The 24,406-nt window shown below is 42.6% G+C and overlaps 1 protein-coding gene across 5 annotated transcripts in view; it reads right to left on the minus strand.

The window, feature by feature from the left end:
- The window catches only part of CDON (cell adhesion associated, oncogene regulated), a 98,885-nt gene extending 75,038 nt beyond the window's left edge, over positions 1-23,847 (minus strand). For 3 of the 5 annotated variants that reach the window (XM_073320627.1, XM_073320629.1, XM_073320633.1), the window contains exon 1: positions 23,714-23,847. The gene's annotated coding sequence lies outside the window, so the exon portion shown is untranslated. Of the gene's footprint in view, positions 1-19,372; positions 19,392-21,805; positions 22,326-23,713 lie in introns of those variants that run through there. The other 2 variants (XM_073320631.1, XM_073320632.1) reach the window with 2 other exon arrangements.
- Between the last annotated feature and the right edge of the window lie 559 nt (positions 23,848-24,406).

The following is a 24,406-nucleotide window of genomic DNA, read 5'->3' on the forward strand; positions in this document are numbered from 1 at the left end:
GTTAATAAGGATTGGCTGTAAGCATGTATTTGGGTAAGATCTGGAATATTCATTAACCTGGGAGGTAATATGTCCAATCCTTTGGGACTGTTATAACTTTTTTATATGATGAATAAGATTTTCAGTAATCCTCATCATATTTAACTTGAGTATCTGGGTGGAGGCCGAAGGCTGGGTTGCTTTAAGGAACTGTGTTGTTGGTTTCTGGTTAACCAGTAAGGTATTATAGAAGCTGTTTTATGCTGGTTTGATAAATCTAAGTATTACAATATCTACCAGTTTTGCAGATTGTCTGCCCCATTCTTTGCAGTTCACCCTAATTGAGTGACCTCAGTTGGCTCCCCTGGAGCCCCGGTTTACCCCACACACCCCATTTACTCTTTTTAAATATTGTCACATCATCAGCTTTCTTCCAGTCTTCTGGAGCTTCCCCAATGTTCAACTCATACTGAAAAGCAATATTATTGGTCCAGCAACCTCCTCCGCCAGCTCTTTTAAAACTCTTAGATGCAAGTTATCTGGACCGGCTGATTTAAAAATATCTGCTGTTTAACATCCTCTAGAGAGGTTAGTGGAATGGAAAGAGTGTTATATATTACTACATCATGTTTTTCCCCCCCAAACAGAAATATTTATTGAACACTTCTGTCTTTTTTGTATCATTGATAATTCTACCATTTCCATCTAGTAATCAGTATATCAATTCTAAGGACTGCGTTTCGGACTTTAAACTGCGAACATTAAGTTAGAATGTTTACTGACGGCAGCTTCAAAAAAATCAATGGCATAAATGCCAATTCAGTTCTCTCTCACCTCTTCTAGTGAATTCACATACATGCTATGGGCTGATGTTTATACTCTATTTCAGATTAAATAATAAAGCGTCTGCAATAAACTGAGAACAATTTTTATTTCCTCAAGAATACTTCAGGTCACGATTTTTGGCTTCTTCCCTACATCTCTTCTCCCTCCCCTATAATCTTTACCTTCTTCCCTTAAATATCCCCTCCTTACAAAACCTCCCTCCCACCCTAAAAAACCCACAAAAAGTTGTGGAACAGGACATTTGCAAACCAGCACATAGTTCGCAATATTTGCATGTTACTTTCCCCTGCCCTTTGGGGCAGGACTACCTCCCACTATGCTTGTACAGTCACTAGCAAAATGGTCCCCTGATCTCTGTTGTGGCCTCTAGGCCGTAATGTAATACAAAAAGTAATGTTCTTCTTTGGGCACACCTTCAAATAGATCATCTTGTGCTTGTCATATTTGTCAATAAAGCCCATCATATTTGTTACTAAAGCTGTAACCCTAACTAAACAACTCCTAGACTCAGATTCCAAAACCAGAAGAGACCATAGTGATCATCTAGTCTAACTTCCTGTGTAACACAGACCAGAGAATTCCCCTAAATAACTCCTTTTGAACTACAGCATATCTTTTGAAAAAAACAACAACTCCCATTTAGTCCTGCTCTGAGAAATGATAATGTTGAATCTCTGAGACTCTGATAATTTTTGTGGGAACTAATGAGAAACCAAATTAATGCATTTCCTAGAAAGTGAAGCTGTAATGAAGAAAGCTTCTATTAAAATTTAAAAGTTCCCTCACAGTTTTGTTATTAATCTAGCTGTCCAGTGAAAGTCCTCTCTATTGAAGATTAAGGTGTAGATGTTAAAAAAAAAAAAAAGTTTCATTTCCATATGAAAGATTTGAAAAATCCAAATGACAAAGATTTTTACATTTCTTTGTTTACAAAAGTCATTACTGAACATCTGGAAGCATAAGGATAGTCTACTCAACGGGATGAAATGCAACAGGCCACAAGGCACACCTCCTTTCTCTTTCCCATCCCCTCTCATCCCCAAGCATACTGCCTTCTGACAGGTGGTGCTGTTTGTGGACCAGTGCTTGGGTCCAAAGACTTGTCTACTTCTGGCTGAACTATGCATCCCCCTCCCACCAATGCTGCCACCAACAACAAATATATCAATTTATGTTGCCCTGTCACACTCATCAAAATCAACTATAGGCCAATACCCCACCACAATAAGTTAATAATGGACAATACTCCCACCAAAATCAGCTTATACTAACTCATACACAGAGGACTCTGCTGGGATGGCAGGAGAGTGTCTAAAACCAGAACCCTCTTCCGGGGGCCCCTGTATCCCCCAAACACAGCTACTCTAACAAGAGGAAGTGGAAGAGGCTACCACAGCAGTGGGGGGGTGGTACTTGAGCTTGATTCTGCAGGGAATGGCATTTGCCCAGAGAACATTTGATTAAAGCTAACGTTTCTTTAGTAAAACCACAGATGGCAGCAAGTTGTTCCTTCATTCAATTTCCATTTGACAAGAGGATGCAGGATTTAATTTTTGCAATTATAAGCAGAGGATAACTTTTACAATGGTGCTAAGGAGGTGGAAAGGGATGAATACTCAAACTAACAATTTAGAAACAGAAATAGCACTTGACATTTAGAATACACAACTGTCACATCATGTATTGATTGCACCCTGGAATATGAGACTCTCTGCTACTCTAAGATTAGTAAAGAGAAAATAAATATCCTCCACCACACTTTCTTATGCTTTTACCAGTGGATAAACTCCCACCCCACCTAAATTTGTATTTGTTATGTTACAAAAAACTTTGTGGATTATCTTCACCTCTCATGAAAAGGATGCAGCCTTTTTTATCCAATTCAGACTATGCCACACTGACTCACCGCTTGTCACGTTAGACTCGGATTACTTAAACTCTACATGGGGCTAGACATGAAACCACTAGAAACTGAAGTTGGCACAAAATGTGACTGTGAAGTTGCATACTGTCAGCATTGGCTACCAGTTGGCTTGATTAGAACTTAAGGTGGTGTTTTTGACCAAAGAAGAGCTACGTAACATGAGAAACCCCATACCATTGCTGACCATGGCAGCACTTAAACTTGGTTTAAGCCGGAGAGAGCTTCCAAAGGGCTGCTCAACTTCAGAATTCGCTCCTCAACTTACTCCAATAGAGCCTGAATCTCTTGGCCTTCAGAGCACACTGCAAGAGTCATCTGTTTAGTCGGTTTATTGTATTAATGTTTATGGACAGAATTTGTTATGAGGCAAAAACTGACTGGGCAATTTTCTTATACCGTACAATGTTGTATGAGCATTTAATCAATGTCAAGAAATCTAGAGTTACAAAGAGGTGCTCTTTTGTCTGATGAAATTAATGATGTTTTGGGGCCTGGTTCCCTGAGACCGTATCTTTCCCCAGGACACTCATTTCCAATTGCTTATCAGACATCCCTTAAATTTCACATTTAGGCATGAAGCTTCTCACGCTGAGTGTCAGCTCATAGGTGAGTTCGGTTATAAAGTCTGAATCAAAGCCATTCATCTGTTTGAGTTATACCGTTGGAGGGCAGCAGGATTTTTTCAGCTGTTAAAGTTATTCAGATGTTTATTTTGCACTCTGATAACTCAAAAACATCTTTGTTTCAACTTCAAATTTGGCACACATATGGTCTTGATTGAAAAATGCATGCTTGGCCTTGTCTGAAGAAACTGGTTCTGAAACAGAGTTATGAACATTTAACAGTCTGTGCATGTGCAGGATATTGCTTTCCTTCTTCCTGATGTGAACACACACCAACATGGGCTCATAGTTCAGTCAAACTTAATGACGTTACAATGGGGCAAGGTCTGAGCTTACACCTAGAGAGGCCTTTCTATCACTCAGTAAACGCCACAGAGCAGAACAACACCGAAATGTAACACATTAAGGAGACCACAGATTTTTGTATTTCAGATGCATCTGTGCAGTATTACATGTTGGGTAATCAAAGACGCAACTGCCATTCACTCACATAACAGGCAGAATTAAGTTGTGAGACCCACGCTGCTGGAATTTCCTCTGGACTCTTACTAACATATTAATCTTACCACTCTGAAGAATTCTACATTATCCAAAGTTAGATAAGTTATCTCTGAGCCTGTAACTGAAAGAATATATTCCTCTACTGACCCATGCATATGCCCTCCTGCCTAGAAGCATTCACACTAGATTTCTACATTCAAGTAGCTACTCTAGAATATCAGCATTATATATGGAAAGTATAAAATCCAAGAAATTACAAGAGCACCACAGGATTTTTCATAAGTAACATGCAATATGCACAACTTAGGCTAGTTTTGATTGCAACTGTGACACCAAGTCCCCTTGTGCCCTGCTAAAGCAGCATATGTGGTTCACAGCATCATGAACTGATCTCAGATTTCCCAACTTTCCAGCCTCAAGAGAAAGTTGGGGATTAACCACTAGTGTTAACGTACAGTATTTCTGGGTCGCAAGTATTTCTTAAATCCCTGAACTAAGCCTATTTATTTAAATGTGGTTTATAAAACAGAAATGTGCAAAAAAAATGACTTATTCAGACCACAATGGTTCTGATGAAGCCATCAGACTAAGCAGACTACAGACTAATGGCTCCATCAGAATAATTGTAGAGTGAGTAAATTCAAAGTTCTAGCTCTTTGCTTTCCCTTCTTCAGACTCTTGCATAATGTTGATCTCACGTGCCTGTCCGTTAATATAACCTTAAGGGTTCTCCATTCTTGCTTTTGTACCTATAATGCTGGCCCTAGGCTTGGGGCAGACTTCTTGCCTGCCGCCCCTTCTCTTAATCACTCCTTCAAATATTATTTCTAGGAATGCTTTCGTTTCCACATCAGCAATCTCCTCCCCTTCCCATTCTTGGGCTACTGACCAGACCCTTACATTGGCACCTCTTTGGAGCTGGAGTCATATCCATCTGCAAAGCATCGTACATTTATGAGGACGTATTTAATAATACATAGTCTCCCAAGCGCCCCAAACTATTGCAATTTTGAGGTGAACTTAGTTTAATTTCATGCTAGTAACACACAAAGTTCTCAATTGACACAAGAAGATCCAGACAAGAGCAATAATACTTATTTTCACAGCTCAGCTAGATACTCCAAAGTAGCTAACACACACAAACTTAACTATGCAGACTAAATACACACACTGTATGGTAAACTTTTCAAACCTACCTGTAAGTATAGTGTTTTCAATGCAACGTACCTATTTAACACACCAAGATGGTTCACACTTGTTTATAACTTGGCAGATCACTTACCTGGACTAACGAAGTAAGGAAAAAGATTTGAATGATCGGTTTGCTGTAAGTATCAGGAAAAATGTTAAGAATAGATCCTCAGCCAATGGAACTATGCTAACTTATATTAGCTGAGGATCTGGCTCCACCAGTTTCACTTTCTGCACTTGGAAGCCATCTTCCTCAAGTTTGAATTTAATGAAAAAAATACACCCCTCTGTGGCTGAACCCGCTACAAAAGAGCTATTAAAGAAAGAAATTCAGTTAATTCGCAAAGACTTCAGAAAGTAATCCCACACTTCCACTGGCATCCTCCAACAACTCCTGCAGTTCTGTAAAATGTAGGCAAAAGGTGTTTTAAACCAGTTTATCATCAAGTCTGATTCATTCTGTTGCAACTTGTAGTGATCCATTCTACCTGTGATCCCTTAAAGGGAAGTACAACTAGTCTATTAAATCTATACCTGCAGCCAGAATTTACAGCAACCCAATCTATTGCTGTCTTACATCGTGGGCAATTAGGAACATGTAAACTCATGGCTGCAGGGTATGGGAGGCTCCCTTGAACCAGAGAGCAAAGCTTGTGTGCTGTAGTCTATATAGGATTTCAGTTTACACACAATAGCAGTGGATTCCACAAGCTGACTAAATGCTATATCAAAAAAGGAACATCTGATCAGTTTTGACGACTCCCTTCATAATTCTGAACACGTCAATCAACTCTCCTTAGCGGGCTAAACAATCTTCCTTTTTTTAATTTCTTGGCACATGCACTGGGTCTTGGTGTGTCTTTAACATTTTCAACCTAATTCTAGATGAGGCAACCAAAACTGAACACCGTGTTCCAGATGGAGCCATACCTTTGTACAAAAGCATATGTTCTCTTTGTAATGCATTAACTAGAAAATTATTAAAGATGAACACTTAGAAAACTAAGATTAAATCCCAAAGGCAGTTAAGATAGCACGTAGTTAGAGATTTTGCTGGGCTCTTTCTGGTCCTAGAAAACTTAATAGCACTGGTCACCAAAAGTGCCATCTTCCATTGTCTGCCCTCTCAGACAATCACCTGGTCACAGCAGTCCACACGCTGGTCTCCTTGCTCATCTATTGTAATTTGTAAGGCCAATATATTGTCCTTCTGCAAATCCATCCTCAAGACCTACTTCTGCTGTCATATTGGCAAGAAGTCAGCTAACCAATGATGGCCAGGAGGAGTGGCAGTTGGGAACAGCAGATTTTACTGACTTTTATAACGTTCCAATGATTACCATCAAGCTGTACAACAGGTAACTGTGATTTTGTTCTCGTTACTCTCATTCTTCCCATTCCCTCCTGTGCCTGGTTTCAAAATCAGATTCTAAGCATTTTGGTGAAGGGACTATTTCCTTGTACAACACCTAATTCAATGGGCCCCAATCCTGACTGTGACAGAAATATTAAACTCACTCTACTAGGGCCTAGATAAGAGTCATAAGAAAAATAAAGGTAATTCATAACAGCCACCCAGCCAAGAGTGCAGAACTGATCCGTAAAGCCCTCAATAGAATAGATGCACTATCTCTCAGACTAAATTTCCTTGCATGACTCACATGAGCCATGAAACTTGTCACGACCTACAAAACAAGTTCAAACACAACCACAACATGACCAAGCTACCTGATTGAAAAGTGTACCTCTTTTATCCATACAGACATGGACAATGTTTAACAGAGTCCAGGTATAGAACTAGAGAGAACCAAAACAAGAACAGCAGGCCCATGGGGCTGAAAGACCCTTTCCCAAAGCAGACTGGGATAAATCTCATCTGCACCATCTTCAGGTTGCACTACACACTTACTTATTTGCCACTGCGTTGCCCGAAGTACCAGAGCAGAAGAAAATTTAGTAACATACTAAAGGCAGAATGAAATCAAGAGCAAGATATATTAACTGTCCCTCCACACACTTCTCACTGTTTCTATGATTTATGCACAGGTCTTCTCCTACAATGCTATGTGCTTTAGAAATGCTTACACAAACCATTGAAATGTGTTAAAAGAGTCCTCAGTTGAAGGTTACATTTTGTTGCAAGAGAGCTCTTTAAATATTGTCAGAACATGATCACACAATAGGGTAAAGGGTCCAAAGACCCTTCACATCATTTAAGCTCCACTTAATCATTTAATACAGGGCTCAAATGGCACAGAGGGCCTTACACAGGCCCTCTACTGGGGGTGAATTCCATCCTACATGCATATCAATCAGCTACTGTGAATAACAAGATTAAGTAGCATCACTATTCTGGTCTGTGTTTAAACTTGCCAATCAAAGACAGTGAATGTTCACTTTTGTTAGTGTTTATTTTCACTTTTAAAGAAAGCTTACAGACAAGGCTCAGTCAGTCACACAGAGGTGCCTGACCTGATATTAGTGTTGTCCACCCTAATTGAACACTTCCCCAAACCCAGATAAGCAATATTTGCTTTCTGCAATGTGAAAAGGAGTACTTGTGGCACCTTAGAGACTAACAAATTTATTTGAGCATAAGCTTTCGGATCCGACGAAGTGAGCTGTAGCTCACGAAAGCTTATGCTCAAATAAATTTGTTAGTCTCTAAGGTGCCACAAGTACTCCTTTTCTTTTTGCAAATACAGACTATCACGGCTGCTACTCTGAAACCTGTCCTTCTGCAATGTATACATCTCTAGAGTAAAAATGAACTCTAGAGTAAAAATACCTCTGTCTGGGAGAAGAACTCTGCCTGTTATAGTTTTCTGCAACCCATCTTGTTGAGTAGTAGGGGCCCTAAATTGTACATTTACACATTAGTTCCCTATCTCAGACTTTTTAAGCAAAGTATAAACCTGAAAACTTTCAAAAAGCTGAACTTATTTCACTTATTAGAGTTGTTTCCATAGCAATTTTAGGATTTTGTACTATTGTGTATGCTTTTAATATAAACAATGACAAATTACTTTTAGTTTGGAATTTCAAATGCAGATACATTGTTTATGTTTATTAAGTAAACTTATTTCACACTATTTCCTTCTGACACACCCAGCTTAAACTGTAATGATAAATGTACAAGATAGGATACAAGGTAACTTCAAAGAACAGAAAATAAATCCAAAACCTGTTCGCTTTTTTTAAAATTACAAATCAGATGTCCTGAATTTAGAAAGTTAATATCAAAACCTTCCAGTACTTGCAAAATTCATTGATTCAGCTCCTTCAATCCAAGTTTGTCTTTATAACAGTGATACTCAGACTGTGGCTTGGGAGCCAAAAGTGGCTCTTTAATGTGTCTCCTGCGGCTCTTTGAAGCAAGATATTAAAACAGTGTGATTTAATTATTAACCAATCTAAGTTAACCACCAATCAGGATGCTTTTACTATATTATTAACCAATTGCAGAATACTTGGTCAATTATTTTGTTTTGAGATGAGAGAGAGAGAATGAATTCACACTACTGTGGCTCTTTTGGGTAATGCTGGTCCCTAATTTGCTCCTGAACCACTGAGGTCTGAATATCACTGGTTTATAATGCTAAAGAAGTTCAAAGACACTTAACTCTGGGCACTAGACACAGCCGAGTCAAGTAAACGCTACCATCAGATGGTCCCAAAAATCCTCTCTTATTAATTTTGAATGTATAGCAAATAGAAAGTGCAACACAATGTTAGCCTCAGATTGCATCACTTTGTAAATCCAAATTTAGAAAGATTTAATTAAGCATAAAACTGCAATATATTAATAGTGAGTTTTAGAGTTTCACTCCATTCATTACCAGGCTCCTTATACATCATTACAAAGATTTAAAGTATACATTCCTATTTTATTCTGCAACACAGATTACTAGCAAGAACAGAAAACATCTTTTGTTCCAAGAAAGTTTTGGTGATTGTTGTTTCTCTCTCTCTTAGCTTGCATTTTATTAGAGGCAACTCAGACCTAATCAAGCTGTGATACACTATCATTTTAGAACTTTTTGGCAGCAAATATCTAAAGTGCTATAACGATATTTTGAAGAGGTTATTGAGAAACAGGTTCCCTGAAGCTACAGCAATAGCAAAATAATCATATAGCAGTAATAGCCTCTAACAAACCTTATGAGAAGTTGGGCTTATATTTTACATTGTAAACATACAGCAATATTATCCTATGCAAAATGAAAGAGTATCGGAAGCCTCTGAGATGTGCATCTTCAGGAGAGGAAAAAAAGCAATTTATCTTAGTTTGGCTACAATGGTGTGATTAGGTAATTAAACTTAATCTGCAGTGCTGTGTACCATTTAAAAAAAAAAGTTCCATAAACACACAATTGAGGGATTACACACATTTGACAGGACCAAAATACCGTACACAGGGTTGTTGTAGCCATGCTGGTTCCAGAACATTAAAGAGACAAGGTGAGCGAGGTAATATCTTTGGACTAACTTCTGTTGGTGAGAGAGATAAGCTTCTGATCTTACACAGAGTTCTTTGTCAGGCCTGAAGAAAGCTCAAAAGCTTCTCTCTCTCACCAACAGACGATGGTCCAATCAAAGATATTACCTCACCTACTTTGTCCCTATAGGACCAAAATATGACCTTCTCACCCAGAAATGAGCACTGTGTGTTTAAAAGGTCTCATATTTGTCACTTGAGGGAAAGAGGGTAATATCCTCCAAAACAAAACTTGTAATTAACACTTAACATTTTAGCTGCTCACCTAAGTGGCTCAGTTAAAAACGCAGATTCTTATGAGCCTGGAGAAATTCAAACTGACAAAACTCCCTGCTCTTCAAGGGGGATTGAGAAGTCAGTACTCTTGTATGTGTTCTTGCCAGCTAGCATATCACAACAAAGTTGGGGTATTTCTACACAGCAATTAGACACGCATGGCTGGCTCATGCCAGCTGACTTGGGTTCCCGCTAAGGGGCTGTTTAACTGTGGTGCAGACTTTCATGATTGGGGACCCTCTCACCTCACTGGGTCCTAGAGCCCGGCTCCAGCCCAAGCATCTATGCCGCAATTAAACAGCCCCTTTGCCCAAGCCTCTTGGCATGGGCCACCTATGGGTTTTTAGCTGAAGTGTAGACATGCTTAGTGTGTTGAGTCGACTGGGCACACAGCTGAGGGCCTAGGATTGTAAAATGCTGCAGTCCTTGTTTGGAGAATCAAGAGTCCCCATCCTTGTTGCACTGAGGGATGTCACAAAAAACCACGCCGCTTTAAGAGTGCCCCAAACAGTTAACTTCAGTATATGACAGTAAAATTAGCTATATTAATTCCATTGTTAGAACTCAGAGTAGCAGCCGTGTTAGTCTGTATTCGCAAAAAGAAAAGGAGGACTTGTGGCACCTTAGAGACTAACCAATTTATTTGAGCATAAGCTTTCGTGAGCTACAGCTTGAAACTGAATATATCCTACTCTGCATCGTATTGATGAAGAACACTACATGTGCTGTGATGACAAACAAACAGTCACTGTGTGGAAGGGATCTAAGTATCAGGGGGCTGGATGGACAGATCCGGCCTACTTGGTATCCAAATCGCTATTCTAGTCCATCCGCAATCCAGTGAGTAAAAACCATTTTCCTAATCTAATAGGTCCTACTGACCACCCCACCTTTAAAAATCTCCCACTGTCTTGTCTCCTTCTTTTCAGCACAAAGTTTATTCTTCTCAAGCTCACTTTCAAGGCTCTACACAAAACTTTTCCTGCCAATATGTAGTACCAGGTCTCTTGTTGCATTGCCTCCCCATTGCAGCAATATCAGCCTGGATGCAACTGATTTTACTGCAGTAAAACCTACAGGCCCTATATCCATTATGCTAAACATTGTACCGACATAACCAAAAGATGGTTATGCCCCGAAGAGGGCTTGCAACCTAAATGTAAGATCTGAAATAGGTGGATACCAGAGACCGGGGAGGAGAAGCAGAAGGCAACAATATTACAACTGGAACGATAAATAGCAGTGACACACAGCACACCAGCTGCACAACCATTTGTAAAGATTTGTATAAGTGTCATGGCAAAGATGACTAAGAAGGAATCCGAAGGAGAACAATGAGCTACCTTTGTAGATTTGTGTGGGGACGTGCTTCTATGTAAAAGGGAAGGCACAGAAGAAACCATGAAGGTGTCTCCTGGAAAATCTGATACATGATAAATAAAACCTTGTATTGTTGAATTCCAACATTAATGGAAATCTGACCATACCACTTCTCCCACAACTTGCTACATCTGGAATGCCCTTCCAGTTCCAGTCCACCTAGAGCAGTGGTTCTCAAAGCCGGTCTGCCGCTTGTTCAGGGAAAGCCCCTGACGGGCCGGACTGGTTTGTTTACCTGCCGCATCCACAGATTCAGCGGATAGCGGCTCCAGGCCAACGGGGGCTGCAGGAAGCGACGCGGGCCAAGGGACATGCTGGCTGCCCTTCCCGCAGCCCCACTGGCCTGGAGCGGCGAACTGTGGCCAGTGGGAGCCGCGATCGGTCGAACCTGCGGACACGGCAGGTAAACAAACCGGTCCGGCCCGTCAGGAGCTTTCCCTGAACAAGCAGCAGACCGGCTTTGAGAACCACTGACCAAGACAGTTCCCTCTCTTCATTCCAACCCCTCCTTCTGTGATGCCCATAAGAGTTAATTTCTAAATTACTTTTAATTGAAACATCAAGATGTGCATAAACCATAAATGAACAGTCACATGATCTTATTGCTATCTCTCATCCACACTCAGTCTAACTACACCCCTTGAACCATGTCTAAAATAAGACCTTAAGCTCTTCTGTGCAGGGATCACTTTCCTATTTCTACTTTAAAATGCCCAATACACTTGTAGATGCTATAAAAATAAATTAGCATATATGCAAAGAAAAAAAACAGACATTTCTAGCAGAATAGATAACTTCAAGATCAGATGCAAACACATATAAGATCTGAAATCTAAGATTGTTTCAAGAAAGTGCCTTATTCCATTACAGCATCATTCTATAGTCACAGCAAAACTTTGGTAATAATGTGGCTTGCTCATGTCAACATCATCTCTGGTGTGGCAGCAGATAATATTCCAGTCAAGTAGCGATTCTGTTCAATTACAGCATCATATGGATAATGCCACTGTTTTCTTTCCCTGGCAGCTCTGTGATCTTTATGTGGGGACATGCTAATAAGAGAGCCAGTAGGAGGGCATTACCAGAAACAATAAATTGCATATTCTTAAAGCATATTAAAAATTCACTTGTTTAGCTACAACTTACCACAAAGATATAAAAGCAGAGTATTTATATATATTGCTCAGTGATATTAATAAAAATACTATATTTCTAAGTTTCTATACCATGCCCATTCACCTTCAGTAAGTGACTTCCTTTTAAAAAGTGCACAGATTGAGATCTAACGATTAGTTACAATGCATTTTACTAACTTAATTTAATAAACAAAACAATTATATAAACAAGCTATTCTGGACCACTTGAATGTGTCTTTTCCTGGCAATGCTAGAAGATCAGAGAATGAGAACTCTGAGTTTCTTGGTCATCAGGGAGCAATGAAAATAACTGGGTCTTCCCTCTATTTTTTGGATGGCCCACGATAACGTCAGTAATGGTGGAAAATGTGTAGTAACAGCTGTTCAGGGCATCGTTGGGAGAGAACATCTCCTACCTTTGCCCCGATGTTCCTTTGTAAGGGGGGGGGGGGAGGGTAACGTTCTACCATGAGTTGCACTCATCATTCTGTTACTTAAGAGGTGTACATGCCACTTCACTGGTCTAAAACATGGCAGCCAGTCTGCCTAGATATTGGTTTTGCACTAAAATTATTGTTCTGCTCTTATAAGAAAAAAAAAAGTCTCCCCGGTTATGTCTAGACTAGGAAGAGAGATTGAGTTTAAAAATGAGATGATGACCTCTCTCACCCTTATCTATGCCAGGGGTGCTGGATTCTTCAGAGAATGAGCTTATTTCCATTTTAAAATGTGAGCCAGAGTGTAACATTTAGGACTATATATTACCCTCCATCTACAGTGACACCCTACTGATGTCAACAGGAGTCTTGCACAAAGATTAAGCACAGAATGGTATTTATTATCTGTGTACTAGGTTGTGCATTCAGCACTGTTTAATAGAAAAGTTGCTCATCCTAAGGGCCACTACTATTTTTGCTCCCTGTTTCTCTTCCTTCTTCATACTCCCGTCTCTCTGTACCTCTCCCTTTTCTGTCTTGGTGTCCCCTCCTTTCTCTGCATTTCCTTTCATCCAAACCATTCCCAGAGGGCCAAAAAAGCCTAACAAAATCAAGAAATTAGGACAGACATCGAAATCTGCGCACATTTGATTAATTTTTAGTGGTGTTTCTTCCTCCTCCTCTGTGATAGCACTGAGTTCTCAGGTACAACGCCCCTCTGAACTCCACTTCCTTTTACCTTTATTCCTGCCAAATGTTTGTTGCGTGAGGGAACTTTCTAGCAGTTCACTGGGTACTTTGGAGAGGACATCATCTTGACTTCTCTTGATTAATAAACTATGTTGCTATAGAAAATTTAGTGTTCCAGTCATGTGTTTCTGATTTGTGAAGGCTGGGATTCAGATTAGGAGGTTGGCAAGAAATGGATGTGTTTGGATTCCTCTTTACCTAAAGGCTTAAAGCTTACTACCAGTACTTCTAATGTTTTTGTGAACACCATTACTGCTGTTGAAAGACAGAGAAGATCAGAACCAGTATTGGCTGTGTCACGTGCCATAGGAGAAGTTGAACAGGCATGATGAGTTTGTGCAGCCAGGCACTGTTGTAACCACAGTAGATTGTAGGGTCTCCCTGTTGAACCCAAACCTTTTCAAAATTGAAGAAACTTCTGGTTACCCTCTGGACCTATCTGGAACCAAAGTAGCATAGCATATAGACATGAGTCCTGTTCCTCCTCTCTTACAGCTTCTCTGACTCTATACAGATGAAATATTGCAAACTTTTCCCACTGCCAGTCCTAGCACTGAGTATCAGAGAACTGAGTTTCTGGAGTATTTTTTTTTAAATACTTATGTATATTCATTTCTCAGTCTCTTATACCCACTTGCCTTTGGTAAACAGTTCATTGAAAGAAGTGGATTAGCTTGCCCTTTGAAGAGATCTCCAGCAAGTTGAATGTCTGAGGGTCCTAATGTAGAACTCCAATCTGTTTTCACCCCCTGACTTGGCCTCTTCCATCAACTCTTAATAAACAAGAGAAGGTAAAAAAACATTACTACCACTTCTCTTAATTCCAATAGCTTTAGATTTGAAAAATCCAGGCTCACTCATGTCAGAAGAGTGAGAATGGAAGACTTAGGAATCAAAAGGAGGAGAATGAAGTTTCTTCTTAAGTTTCTTTGGCAGGATGTCATGACTCACTGCACCTTGTTGACTGGTGGTTTAGTATCCCAAGAGATATCTGTCCTCTGAGGGAGCGGGGTCTGCTGGTCAGGGACTTCAGGAAGGATCTTTCTTTTCAGTGTAAGGGATACCCTAAGCTTGGGCTGCCTGTACCTCATTGTCCCTCTTTTGTTTTACTGGGTGAAGTCGTGCAAGGAGAGCTGCTGGTAACATCCTTTCAGCCCAGATATGCATATGGTGGAACAGACTGCTATCTGGATTAAAGACTAAGTGCATAAATTTGTGACATAAGATGACTAAACCCATCCACCAACTTCTGGATGGCTCCCAGTTACTCTGTGCAGCACATTACAATTACAGGAATGGGTCCTTAATTTGGGACTTACTCCTTCTTAAACTGGGACTGAGGAGGCTGGAGGCCCTGTCTGAGACTTGTCTGCAAGATCTCCTATCGAAAGAGCCAGCAAAGGCTCTAGTTGTCTGGGCTAATTCAGGAGGATGTAAATGGCCTTTGATGAATAACTCCTGCAGCTGCCAAGCCATTTGGGGAGCTTTGGCTAGGGCTACATTCAGCCTGCCTACAGGCAGCTGGATGCCATGTTTTCACTTTTCAAGAGAGACAGACTGCTGCTCACCTGTCCTTTGTTGACTGATTGACCAGGGTGAGGGTGCACACTTGAACAGATGTTTTATTCTCCACTATGGAACCCAGCTATTAGTAATGGGACAGGCATAGTTCCCCCTCTGCTGGTTATAGCATAGGAACATGTTTTCCTCCTGGGCTTCTTGGGCATTAGGTCCATAACAACAAAATGGGGTATAACCATGCATGATGGGAAGCCCACTGCAGAAAACCTGCCTTGTCTCAAATAGGATTTTTTTTTGGAGAGCATCCTCCAATAATTTAGACAGATCAATTGAAAGGCCTTTTTCAATTTTTATTTTTAAATTAAGTCCTGTGCTCTTCAGAACCAGTTTCTGTAGCTCCTTGATGACTTGGAGGCAGACAGAACTGATGGGCTCTTCAGTGGGAAATGCTGAGCTTGCATCTGGGACCAACAAATGTGTCTTGCAGCAGTGTAGGCCAGAAAACCACGGTCAGAACCAGTGAACTTGCCTGAAAGAATATACACATTTATGTATGTGTGATTGATATATATATATATATATCAATCAATCATATCCAGAAACTCATCATTTAGAAATGTCAGTGCCTGTTTTGATTCGTTGCTCTCCATACTGGCCATTTAAAGTAGCTTTCCAGTAAAAAGAATGGAACATTGGAGAGTATAAAAGCAGCAAGTGCTGATATGACTGTGAATATATCTACAGACTAACAACTACTGGTTCTCTTTAGAGGATCTAAAAATATAATTGAGCAATGAGAGAAGAGATTTTAACAATTCATTTTCAATTAGTTTAACCAGGGTCACATGACTTTTCTTGAACTCACAGACTTTACTTGCATCAGCTGTTACCTTAGGAGAGGACAGTTCTATTCACGGATTACACTAATTCTCTACACTTCCCAGTTAGCTTTTTTCCGTACTTTTAGATGCTACCATTAAAAAACGGACTGCTAGAACCATATTACAGGTCAGAAAAGATTCAAAAGAAAATTCAGAAACTCTCAAGTGGCTGTTCCAGTCATTTCATGGGTCTTAGTAGAACAAATGATCATATTAGACAAGGGAGTTCTAGTCTAATAGTTAGAGGTATCTAGACAGAGCAGGGTTTAAGAGCCAGACTTGGTGAGTTCTACTCCAAGTCCTGCTACTCTTGCTGCATTAATGCAGATGAATCACAATCTTTTTGCCCTGCCTTTTTCCTTGTCTGTGAAATGGGGATCATCATGTGTAGGGGTGTTTTGAGGCTCAACAGCTAAAATCTTTGGACGATGACATTACTTGAACTTGTATGGCAATTATGTCTTGTTGTAAAACAAACCTTGAGATAATGGCAAACAGTTTAGGCCCAAGATGAGACCTTTACAATCATTTTCATTCCAGAAAATCCAGTGGTGTTTTGTTTGTTTTTTAATAACCAGACCTAGACAAAAATGTATAAAGAAATATAAACCAGCAGCTACTGTTTCTATAGCATCCTCCATCATACTTCATTCAGCACTGTGCAGAGCTTGACAGCTGGCCAGCAGAGGGAGTACACAGCAGCTATTACACTGTTCCCAGAACTGCATGATAAGCATCAAAACTGCTGGTACGCAAACAAAATAGTAAACAAAATCGAGGCATCTTAGCTTCTACAAGAAACATAAAAGGAGAAATGGCAAAAAAGCCAATGTCTGCAAAATGAGATCAAAAATATGAGAAAGCAAGTTTTATTTTCCTGCTTTCCAGGGGGAACTCCAAACAAAAGTAAGAACTGCAAACTATTAGTTACTTTTCAGCATCTGTAAGATGTTAAAAAACTGAGTTCTGCTGTCGTCCCCCCCGCCAACACGGGAAATTCCAGCATCAGCATTTCAATACCTGGTTCAGCAACAATGCACAACATGTATTTTGCCTCTAGTGCCGGCACATTTAATAGTAAATAAGTGGTTAAATATGTGCTTATAAAAATTCAGATCATATGGTAATCCAAATATCTAAAACGGTATTTATCTTAGCTAGACCTACAGTTTCTTATTTTCTGAGACTGTTCCCCTTTTGAAAACCCATTTCAATTTTACTCTACCATTTCTTATTTTTATTCCTCTGCTGTTTAAGCCAATGAGCCTTATCTTGGTATTGCCACTTCCAACTCCAGCTTTAAATTACTAAACAAACAATTTTAAACATTAATGACACAAACTTCTGTTAGTTATGTCACTTCACAATTTTAAGGGGGGGGGTTACTGAAATGCTATCTCCTTTTTCATTTCCTCTCCCATGTGGAAAAGCAGACTTCTAGTGATGTGAAAGTTTGTAGGTGTGTTCTTGTCTTGAACCTGTCCAGGTGGTAACTACAGCTAATTCTTATAACTAAAAGCCCACTAAAACTGGATTTTAAGTCATTAGATTACCGAAGAGTACATATGCAGTCAAATTGTAGCACAATTTTAGCTTGGTACAACAAAAACACCCTTTTCACAGTTATGACATGTAATATTAAGTTTAGCAACCTGAAATAAATTCATGCCATGAAATGTTTAAATAATGATATTCAAGATCTGAACATCTTTAGAATACTACAGCAATGTTAAGAAAAGGATTGTTGTCATCAGCAACTAAGTTGTCTAATACAAAAGCACACCCTCTTCCTAAAGACTTTTCTCTTTTTTTAATAGACAACATGGCACCACTTTGTTGTTCAGTTTACTTCACACAAAATGACTCTGTCAAACTGTCAGCTAAGCTCTCCAAAGTGCAACTTTATTTTAAGAGGTATAGATGTCACAGAATGACCTATTTTGTTCAAGATCATGAAATGAAAACATCTGTGAATAAACCACCAAATGTGGGGAAAAAAAGTGCATCTAGCTACCAGGTAATCCTAATTACAGATGGCTTTAAAGCAAATAAAATCTTTACATATAATAGTGAGTTTTGCAGTCTTTAACCTGTATACATATCAGAATTGTGCGTTTACAAAATTAGACACCTAGTCAAAATTCTAACCAAACTGACACCTTAAGACTAACATACTGAATGCAACATCTGATGAAGTGAGCTGTAGCTCACGAAAGCTCATGCTCAAATAAATGGGTTAGTCTCTAAGGTGCCCCAAGTCCTCCTTTTCTTGTACAACTAGTTTCTAGGAACTTCATTATGTAAAATGAAAAGGAGGACTTGGGGCACCTTAGAGACTAACCCATTTATTTGAGCATAAGCTTTCATATAAGATGCATAAGATGCATCCGACGAAGTGAGCTGTAGCTCACGAAAGCTTATGCTCAAATAAATGGGTTAGTCTCTCAAGGGCCACAAGTTCTCCTGTTCTTTTTGCGGATACAGACTAACACAGCAGCTCCTCTGAAACCTGCCAGTATATAAAATGTAATGAAGTAGCTATATGATTGCTGGCACAGAACAATTCAAGTAGGTAACTGAAATACAAGGCGTCCTACATGTGGTCAGATTTAACAACTTCCCAATCCTTTCAAGTTAAGACAATGTAACAGAATATGGAAAAAAAAAGTATTTGTTTTAATTTATGTCAATAAATTTTTTTGTTAAGTTAAAACAACTCTTTACAAATTTCTTTAGTGATAATGTAAATGTACTTAGTGAGATAATTACAGGAAGCACTGTAAGTCTGCACTTAAATTCGGATTTCTACTCTTAATCAAAATGACAAAAAAATAAACTCTCAAATATACTACAGCATTGTGTATTAGCTCAAGGCTGGCTGAAAGTTCTTCCATTAAGTCATTAGCCATATAACCTCACTCACAAGAAAACTAAAACAACCAATTAACCAACTTTAATTTCAAATTCAAGACCAGTTACTAAGATTTTATTTTAATAAAAATACACATAATTGCATCAAGAAAATCTGAAAAATAATACAAGTTATTTGAAATCTCAAGTCGTTTTAAAATGTTCAGAAGAGGGTTCTTTAAGAATTATACTTTTTTCCTCCAGACTAACTTCAGAGAAAGTAACATATTAGGCAAAAATAATACTGAGGTATCGATTTTAAAGTTTTAAGACAATAAAGAGGGTATTAAAAGTGAGTTCAGGTTCTTCTAGCATTATAATTTTATATCTACAATGACCTGGGACAAAAAATATCTATATCTATATAATTATTTTAATTGTTTTCTTTTAACTTGTCATCACAGAAGTCAATCATACAGATTTACTTTCTTTGGAAAACTGCAATAAAACCCCAAATCATTAACAATTAGCATCAAGGCAAAACAGCTGACATACTGTAAACTGTTTGGAGAAACTCACCAGGCTTGCAAGTGTGTTTTTATATTTGTTTTCCTCCAATTTGTGTCTACAGTTTGAGAACTAAAGAGTCAGACGGATTCAATAAATTGTGTGGACGAGTTCATCTCAGTGCCCAATACACACCATAGTTCCACTTTAAATATAAGAAGTCTTGGCTAATAGTATGCCTTTGGGTTGGGCTTTTCTCTTACAAGATAAGCTGTTAAGTCATGCCTTGATTTTAGATCTGCCAACATATGAATTCTTCTAATGCCGCCTCCTCCGCCCACCATCAACACTGCCATACTACTCGCTCTCTCCCCCCACTACCACCAAAAAAAAAGGCACTGCAGGGCAGAAATTCCTCAGGTGCTCACTAATGGAATTCCCAGGGTCTCTGAGCCGCTTCGAGGATCAAGAGATCTCATAGCCCCTGCTGGGGTAAGGAGCAACGAGTCTGTTCCATTTAATCAAATACAGAATGAATTTTCAGCCCTATTCACTAGGCTGTCTCCAGGGCTCCAAAAAGGCACCAGGGAGCTAGAATCACACTAATGTGGCTCTTTCAGGCAAATATAATTAGTTTGATTTTAAAAAGCCACATTAATAATATCACCTCAGTACTATTATTCAGATCACGCCAGTGATACTGTAGGAAATGAAAAAAGAATCATGGAAAAGTGGTTTATTTTCCTGTAAGTTAAGATTTTGAAAGTAACATTCCATATGGCAGGATTCCTTACTATTAACAAAAAACAAGGTTATCTCCTTTACTGAGTCCACTTTAATACAAGTTAGCATTTATATTCAAACAGGTACCAACTCATCTCCTTATTTTAGAATAAATGCCACAAAAAGGGCCATTAAATATTATAATTTTATGAGTCTTTTACATTCTCCAGGCATTACATTACCACAATTACAAAATAACTTTCTCCTTTAATTGTAATTTTGTTTACATCCCAAAGTACAATGTCTGTTACAAGACAGAAAGATACGAAAAAAATCCCTGCCTCAAAGAGATTCCAATAAAGAGACGGATGATAGGATGCACTGGGGGAATTTAGAGAAAATAAAAAATATATATCCCACTTTATTCCTATTATATCAATATAGTAAATAATTTTGGGGTTTTCCCCTCAAAGTTCTGTTTAAAAACAAACAAATGGAATCCACAAATATATATTCATATTTCAGTTTATATATACAGTTTGAGGGAAAACATTTCTAGTGAATAAGATTTTTTTGCTCCATTTACACTTTAAGTTAAATAAAGAGCCCAGATTACCTAACTTAATATGAGTGAAGAAAGTCATGAAAATGTTTTGTCAAACTGCAAACAAACCATGTCTGATGAGACAATAGAAGAACAATTAAATTAGGTTTACCTTTCACTTTTAGCGACAAGAGCCCCCACTCCAGTACACAAATCTCATTTAACTCTGCCTTGCTGACCTGCATAAAGCAGTCCATCTAAACAACATCAATTTAATTAGCTCACTTCAAAGTCAAGCCACCTGCAACAGCAGGCAAGGACTGATGCAAACCTACACAGGCTGGATCAATGAGGTCCAACTCTATGATCCTTTGTACTTTTTGATCTTGAAGCTTGAGATGTGCTCAAGCATTTCATACCAAAGATAAAGAGTTTGAACAACCCAAGAAGAGTTTTATTAGACAAAAATGAGTTGCACATGAATCGTCACCTCTCATAAATAATGATCTTGGGAATCTACGCTTTGCTCATGAAATTATATCTTCCTCTCAAGACTATCAATTAACCAAGATTCTGAATGCAGTTACACAACATTAAAAACAACGAAGTACATTTCGGATGCCAAATAGTCAAAACACTGGCTGAATTCAACTTCAAGGAAGTGCAAAGGTTTTCCCATTTGACAGTGTTTCTCTGATTTTCCAAGCTGCTCATTTGTGCACTGTACAATTTCCACACGTGCTTAACAGATAGTGGCAGTCTGTGCTGCTCCTCGACAGTAAGAATGACTAACCGCTACTCAGCTAGAAAACAAACAGCTAATTTAAAATTTCCAAACAAATTCTGATCTTTCATCCTATCCCAAATGAAGATAACTTCCCAACATCAGCTGCTATAAATAGTCTTAAGAAAAAACAAGAAGCAACTTGCAATTTAATGTTGCAATTTAAAAGGAGCTGTGTTGAATGTTAATTTGACAATCTGAAGTTGACAGCTGTCTCTCTCCATCACATTTACCAACCACATGCCAGGCACTGCCTTTAGTTCTGCTGAGTATACCTTTTTGTCTACGAGGTATCTGAGTATTATTATTGTACTTAGCAGCAGAAAGACTGAAGGCCAGGTAGTCTGCTGCCCTTGGTTTTGCTCAGGGAACGTTTGCAGCATTAAGCTATCAACATCAAATTTTAAAGAGGCAATGTCAGAGTTGCTTCCAGAGTAGCCCTCTCCTCTCATACCTAATCCAGGCAACTCAGGAAGGCAATCACTCCTATGTCTCCTCCTAGGCTTCAACTGGAGGATGTGAGGTGGTGTTTATCAAAAACAAGCCCACAATAGTCCCAAGGTGGAGCAGCTGGTATCTGGTGATCTCTTGTCTCCAGAAATGACCCTTCCTCGCAAGCCCCCACCTGCCTACATTGCCAGGAAATGCTATGGTACATATGGGGTGGGAAGTCACACCAAGGCCTTTAAGCATCACAGGAAGGTAAATAGCCCAATATAACACCCTTCAATGCTAACACCAGCCAGGGACAGCTTAGCACCTTTCCTGGAACCTACAGAGGGGGGATCAAACTGGCTGGCCCTACCTACTTCATCACAGCCCTATGCACGGTCCCTGAAGGCAACTTCCCTGGAGTCCTGGCTGGGGACCTGGCTCCACAGCACCCAGGGATTGCCCCCTACTGCCACTCGCTCACTCATGAGTTGGGAGTATTGGAGAAGGCAAGAGCTTAGCTCTGCCATCCACTCTCCAACCCTGATCCACCACCCAGCACCCCCCAACCCCGATCCTTCCACCTGGCACCCAGCACCCCAGATCCCCTGAATTAGCACCCAGCACCCCCTGCCTAGCAGCCAGCATCCCCGACCTCGCTCCTGCCACCTGGCACCCAGCACCCCCCGCCTAGCACCCAGCACTCCCCAATCCGACTGCCTGGCACCCAGAACTCCAGATCCCCTGAACCAGAACCCAACACTTCCCGCCTAGCAGCCGGCATCCCTGACCCCGCTGCCTGACACCCAGCACCCCCCATTAGCACCCCCAACAGGCACCCATCACCCCCGATTGCCCCGCCTGGCACCCAGCACCCCCCACCTACTAGCCAGCACCCCCGATTCCCCCCACCGCCTGGCACTCAGCACCTAGTACCCAGCACCCCCGAGTCCGCTCCCCCCGCCTGGCACCCAGCACCCCCGATTCCTTCCCCCCCCGCCTGGCACCCCGCACCCCCCACCTAGTACCCAACACCCCCGATTCCTCCCCCCCCCGCCTGGCACCCAGCACCCCCGAGTCCGCTCCCCCGCCTGGCACCCAGCACCCCCGAGTCCGCTCCCCCCGCCTGGCACCCCGCACCCCCGAGTCCGCTCCCCCCGCCTGGCACCCCGCACACCCGAGTCCGCTCCCCCCGCCTGGCACCTGGCACCCAGCACCCCCGATTCCCCCCCCCGCCTGGCACCCAGCACCCCCGAGTCCGCTCCCCCCGCCTGGCACCTGGCACCCAGCACCCCCGATTCCCCCCCCCCGCCTGGCACCCAGCACCCCCGATTCCCCCCCCCCGCCTGGCACCCAGCACCCCCGAGTCCGCTCCCCCCGCCTGGCACCCAGCACCCCCGATTCCCCCCCTCCGCCTGGCACCCAGCACCCCCGAGTCCGCTCCCCCCGCCTGGCACCCAGCACCCCCGAGTCCGCTCCCCCCGCCTGGCACCCAGCACCCCCGAGTCCGCTCCCCCCGCCTGGCACCCAGCACCCCCGAGTCCGCTCCCCCCGCCTGGCACCCAGCACCCCCGAGTCCGCTCCCCCCGCCTGGCACCCAGCACCCCCGAGTCCGCTCCCCCCGCCTGGCACCCAGCACCCCCGATTCCCCCCCTCCGCCTGGCACCCAGCACCCCCGATTCCCCCCCCCGCCTGGCACCCAGCACCCCCGAGTCCGCTCCCCCCGCCTGGCACCCCGCACCCCCGAGTCCGCTCCCCCCGCCTGGCACCCAGCACCCCCGAGTCCGCTCCCCCCGCCTGGCACCCAGCACCCCCGAGTCCGCTCCCCCCGCCTGGCACCCAGCACCCCCGCCCCGCCAGGTAACCTGCCGCGCCCCGCCCCGCGCTCCCCCCGGCCAGGCCAGCCGGCGCCCGCAGCCCCGCCCGGTACCTCTCAGCAGCCGGGCTGGCCGTGCCCCGAGAGCCCCCGCCCCCGCTCGGCAGCCGCCCCCAGCACATTCCAGAGCGCGCGGGCGATCCGGACCGGACCCTCCATCCACCGCCGCCCGCCCCGGCCGCCGCCTCGCGCACACTGGCCGCACTCGGCGGCGGGGCCCCGGGCGGCCCCTCCTCCGGGCGCGCGCGGACCCCGCCCAGCGCCGGAGGGCGCGCGCAGGCCACGCCCCCTCCCTCCACTCCGCCCGTTCTCAGCCAACTGCCGCTCGCCCCCGCCCGCTCCGCTCGGAACGTACCAACATTGCGGATGGGGGGGGAGGGGGGTGGAAGCCGGTGGCCCGACCCGCGCGCGCCTCCCCTCACTCCCCGCCCTGGGGCCGGGCCGGAGGCGCGGGAGGGCCCGCCCGGCAGGACGCGGGGCTGCCGGCCCTGTGGCGGGACGGCGGTGCGGCCCCACGGCCGGCCCCGAGAGCGCTGCCCCCAGCCCGGCCGCCCCGTGGGGCTCCCGTCCCCCGCCGCCCGCGGGCTGCCGCGGCACTATCGCCCCGCACCGCCCGGGCTACCCAGAGCGGCGCCGCCCCCCCCCCGCACAGCGCCCCCCCGCAGCCTACCTGGTACAGCCCCCCCGCACAGGGCCCCCCCGCAGCCTACCTGGTACAGCCCCCCCCGCACAGCGCCCCCCCCGCAG

This window comes from Lepidochelys kempii, chromosome 22 (assembly GCF_965140265.1).
Source record: "Lepidochelys kempii isolate rLepKem1 chromosome 22, rLepKem1.hap2, whole genome shotgun sequence".
Taxonomy (NCBI): domain Eukaryota; kingdom Metazoa; phylum Chordata; order Testudines; family Cheloniidae; genus Lepidochelys; species Lepidochelys kempii.